Source organism: Tasmannia lanceolata, unplaced genomic scaffold, assembly GCF_043159265.1.
Source record: "Tasmannia lanceolata isolate RefF3 unplaced genomic scaffold, GAP_Taslan_0.1 ptg000225l, whole genome shotgun sequence".
Classification (NCBI taxonomy): domain Eukaryota; kingdom Viridiplantae; phylum Streptophyta; class Magnoliopsida; order Canellales; family Winteraceae; genus Tasmannia; species Tasmannia lanceolata.
The window spans coordinates 22,248-27,500 of NW_027518901.1; the positions used below are offsets into that span (position 1 = coordinate 22,248).

Here is a 5,253-nt window from a genome sequence, read left to right on the forward strand (position 1 = left end):
ATAACTGGACTCTCATCTCAGTATTATGAATGGGCTACTAAAGGGGCTTCATTGATATTCCCCAATTTGGAAGATATCCATTTCGGATGAGCAAAGCCAATAGGATGAATCAAAAGAGTTCTGCACCATGAACTTTGTACCGCGCACATCACTTAGATGGGCCCCGAAAAGTCACGTAGGAGGGAGTGAAGAAAGAGAAAGTGAAGAAATAGAATATGAAAGAAAATATGAAATTATGAACTCAAAATTCAGAAATGAAAAGGGGATCAGATTTTCTTTGTACTGTATCTGAAATGAATCCTGTCTATTCCTACCCTTCGATTCCTCTCTAGACTAGACTTTTGGGTTTTCAGCCAACTAACTTCAATTCAAATATGTATGAAGTATTAACATTCTTTTTGAGCGAGAGCAGGTACAGTATGAACAAACAAAAAAGAAGAGGGAACAGAATCTAATTCTTTTCTTTACCCATCAAAAAAAAAAATGGGGGATCTAGATATATCCCTAGATGGATAAGTATGTATCATGATCTAGACTATTAACGAATAGAATATGGATCCCGATCCATATCGATTCATTTGTATGAGTATCTATTCGATATATTAACCACGTGCCAGGAACCAGATTTGAACTGGCGACACGAGGATTTTCAGTCCTCTGCTCTACCAGCTGAGCTATCCCGACCATCCCCGACGCATCATCCTACTAGAGGGCTTGGGTCTATGTCAATTAAAGGGACTCAAAAAACATTAGAAAATCTTACCTCAGCCTTGGAATTTCTTGGATCTTCAAAAAGAAGACTTTGTAAGTGTAAGAGTAATGATATGGACTGTGAATGATTCAATAATGGAGATTCCTTGCCATATATGTTCATTTGTACGTAGATCATATCTATCACAAGACTTGTGATAAGAGAGAAAGATTTCTGGTCGGATCCATTTGTGAAAGAGTAGAGTGAGTGAGAAACATAGCTAAGCTCATTTTGAACCACTGACGAAAAAAGAGGATAAATGGTTAGGGAATGGAATAAAATAGGCCTTTTTTTTTTTATTGGGGATAGAGGGACTTGAACCCTCATGATTTCAAAAGTCGACGGATTTTCCTCTTACTATAAATTTCATTGTTGTCGGTATTGACATGTAGAATGGGACTCTATCTTTATTCTCGTCCGATTAATCAGTTCTTCAAAAGATCTTTCAGACTCTGGAGTAAATGATTTGATCACTGAATCTTCGATTCTTCCTTTTGGAATCGATTTAATTTAGCAAGAATTCTGCAATTTTTCATATAAATAATCAAAAAATCCGGATTCGGGTCGTGATTAATCATTTGATATTTAAGTACGTCTATGTACTTAAATAAGGTCATCCTTTCTGGAGTTTTGATAGAAGGATTCCTCTACCAATGTAGTCAACCCCGTTCGTTAGAACAGCTTCCATTGAGTCTCTGCACCTATCCTTCTTTTGATTCTCGCTTTCTGAACCCTTGTTTTCAGAAAACTGGATTTGGCTCAGGATTGCCCATTTTTAATTCCAGGGTTTCTCTGAATTTGGAAGTTACCACTTAGTAGGTTTCCATACCAAGGCTCAACCCAATCAAGCCCGTAGCGTCTACCAATTTCGCCATATCCCCCTTATGAGATCTCGATCTCATTGTGATCCCATCCCCTTCTTTCATTTATGTTGGAACCATTGAATTCATTAGATACTGATTCCTATATCGAAAAAGTGTCTGCTCCTATTTTATTTCTTGCCCATCTTCTTTCATATCTATTGGAGGACCATTCCATTATTTGGTCCAATCAGAAATGATTCTATCATTGATGTATCTGCAATTCAATATGGATGGATATATCCCACATATAGATGTTCCCCCCCCCTCTCATTTTTCCCGCGCAGTTTGGAATACTGGAACGGTCGATATTCATTCTTCTTTTTTTTTTTTTCGTCCTATCTCCTCCCTTTCCGAATGAAACAAAAGGAATATCTCAGTAGGATCTGGATTGCATCCTTATCTTATCCTTTCCTTAGGAACTACACTCTAATAGAAATAGAATTCATATAATCTGCTATAACTGCTATAACTAATAGTTATATTCTATTCTATAATAGAATATAGAATTATTTCATATGTATATAGTATTATTTTGCGTTTTTTAAATTTGATTTGAATGAAAAAAAAAAATTCTAGTGCTAGTGACTACTAATAAATGAAATAATCAAAAATAAATAATCAAATAGAAAATAATCAAAAATAAAATCAAAATTCATATTATATTAATAATTATTAATATTAATTAATATGTTATAATAATTTATAATAATTAATATTAATAATTATTAATAGCTAATAGCTAACTAAGATCCCAATAGTTTCCCGAATTCCTATTCACGCACTATTTCTGTTATATGAGCCCGCTTAGCTCAGAGGTTAGAGCACCGCATTTGTAATGCGATGGTCATCGGTTCGATTCCGATAGTCGGCTTTCTCTATTTGTTCTATTTTTTTTTTTTTATCAGGATTGATCATCTTTCCTTGAGACCAAGGAATATTGAGAAGACCCCCCCCTTTTTTTTCTCCAAATGTCGGGTTACCGATCTATTATGTTATGTCGCGGGAACTTCCAACTATGAATAAAGAATAAAAAACGGATTGGAGCCGTTTGATCTATACAGAACAAATCAAGAAAAGGATCCTTAACTTCCCATATATACAATATACAAAATAATACGGATATTGATACAATTCATCTTATTCCTCTTTGTAGTACTTCAGTGGATTTAGCTTCGTTTATCGTTTAGTTCAGTATTAATTTAGGTTTATTCTGTAAAATGAAATTTCAATAAAATTAAGGAGTCTTTATGTCTCGTTACCGAGGGCCTCGTTTCAAAAAAATACGCCGTCTAGGGGCTTTACCGGGACTCACTAGGAAAAGACCTAGATCCGGAAGTGATCTTAGAAACCAATCGCGTTCCGGGAAAAGATCTCAATATCGTATTCGTCTAGAAGAAAAACAAAAATTGCGTTTTCATTATGGTCTGACAGAGCAACAATTACTTAGATATGTTCGTATTGCTGGGAAAGCCAAAGGGTCAACAGGTCAGGTTTTACTACAACTACTTGAGATGCGTTTGGATAACATCCTTTTTCGATTGGGTATGGCTTCGACCATTCCGGGAGCCAGGCAATTAGTTAATCATAGACATATTTTAGTTAATGGCCGTATAGTAGATATCCCAAGTTATCGCTGCAAACCCCAAGATATTATTACTATGAGGGATGAACAAAGATCCAGAGCTCTGATTCAAAATTATATGGATTCATCCCCCCACGAGGAGTTGGCAAAACATTTGAGTCTTTATTCATCCCAATATAAAGGATTAGTAAATCAAATAATAGATATTAAGTGGATCGGTTTGAAAATCAATGAGTTGCTAGTCGTAGAATATTATTCCCGTCAGACTTGAACCTAACTAAAATAACAAAGCTTTGGACAAGCCCCTTTTTTTTCTTTCGCCGAAGTAAATAGATCTAAGAGGTTTGATCCGGATTTTTCTCCCATTCACGTATTACAAATGGATCAGCGGTGAGATTTTTATTCCTTGTCCATTCTTTCCGTTCCGGTATTTTCCATACCACAGCAATTAGGAATAGAGAATCTATATCAAATAAAGTACGATTGGAATACTCGTATCAATTGTTATTTGATTTGATACATTGTAGTCGGTACCGTTGGTGAATTAGGTGAAGGTACGGAGAGAGAGGGATTCGAACCCTCGGTAAACAAAAGCCTACATAGCAGTTCCAATGCTACGCCTTGAACCACTCGGCCATCTCTCCTACATAATCTTATGATTATGACCCAGAAACCGAGTGAATAGCGAGTCATTCATATTATTGTATTATTGCAATACAGGTATGACCAATCAATTCTAAATAGAAAATAGAAAACTTTTCATTAAAGAAAGATCTTCCCTCGAGGATCGAGGGATAAAAAAACATTTTTTTTCTTATCTTTTTCTTATCTTATTAAAAAGATTAAAAAAAAATAGATAGAATCTATCTATTCATGTTTGTCAAGAAGACGATCCCGTCTTATTCTTAGATTTATACTGGATTAAACCAATGAATTGGAACAAGTCAACTGACCCTATTTTATACTATGGTTACATTTAGACTATTATGGTTCCATAGGAATTCCAAAATTCCTTTCTAGTTTCAGATTTCTCAACAACAATTCCTCTCATGAGCTACCCCACAATCTATTACAAATTCATGAATCGTCCCATGGATTTTTTTGATATTTCGATTGCGTGGTGTATACACACTATGCACAAAAAATGGATGGTTATTCTTATTCTATTTTCATCATGGAATGATTCTATTATTTGATTTGATTTTTTTTTTCTTTGGATCATAATCAAATCAAAACTTCTAGAGTCATCAGAATCTGTAGGAAAAACTTCCTTGATTCCTGAGCTTCGATAAAATAGGAATAGTTCCGTTCATTGGTATACTACTTAATATTTATACTTAATACTTAATTTAAATGAAATACAATCGGATTCAAATATTTCCTATCCATCCCTGCCCCAAAGGGACAATTTGAGTGGAAGGTCGACACCTTTTTTTTTAGAATGAGTCCGTTTGTTTTTATGTGATTTCGTACTATACAATTCCTTTGTTTGTGGGATCATTTTCCCTCTAGGGGTAATGAGAAGAATTATGGAATGGATTGTTAACCATGCCTAGATCTCGGATAAATGGAAATTTTATTGATAAGACCTCTTCAATTGTAGCCAATATCTTATTACGAATAATTCCGACAACCTCAGGAGAAAAAGAGGCATTTACCTATTACAGAGATGGTGCGATTTGATTTTTTTTTATTATTATTTATTTATTATTTATGATTTACCGACCTCAGTCTTACGAGAAAGAGACATGATTCGTAATACAAAGAAAAAAGATTTTTGAAATAAACCTATGCTCGGTGAAGGTGAAATTTAGAGATAGAACAATTCCTTCTGTCGTGTATCCCCGATTGATGCAGCCTCAGATGCTTCAATTGTTGATTTGAGTATTGAGCGAAAGGTTACACCTACAGGTTCTGTATTGTAGGTCAATCCGACTCCACTAGGACCAGACCAATAGGCGGCATAGAGGAAGAAGCACTACACCTAGGAATCAACAACGCGAAAACTTTGTTATAAATTACCCCTTTTCCTTATCGGGATCGGGACTAACAAGAAT

The 5,253-nt window shown here is 35.0% G+C and overlaps 3 non-coding genes across 3 annotated transcripts; 1 reads left to right on the top strand and 2 right to left on the bottom strand.

The window, feature by feature from the left end:
- Positions 1-611: 611 nt before the first annotated feature.
- TRNAF-GAA (transfer RNA phenylalanine (anticodon GAA)) lies at positions 612-684 on the bottom strand. The gene has a single exon. It is a non-coding gene; the product is annotated as a tRNA-Phe (tRNA).
- Positions 685-2,412: 1,728 nt separating this feature from the next.
- TRNAT-UGU (transfer RNA threonine (anticodon UGU)) lies at positions 2,413-2,485 on the top strand. Its single transcript has one exon. It is a non-coding gene; the product is annotated as a tRNA-Thr (tRNA).
- Positions 2,486-3,753: 1,268 nt separating this feature from the next.
- TRNAS-GGA (transfer RNA serine (anticodon GGA)) lies at positions 3,754-3,840 on the bottom strand. Its single transcript has one exon. It is a non-coding gene; the product is annotated as a tRNA-Ser (tRNA).
- Positions 3,841-5,253: the final 1,413 nt, after the last annotated feature.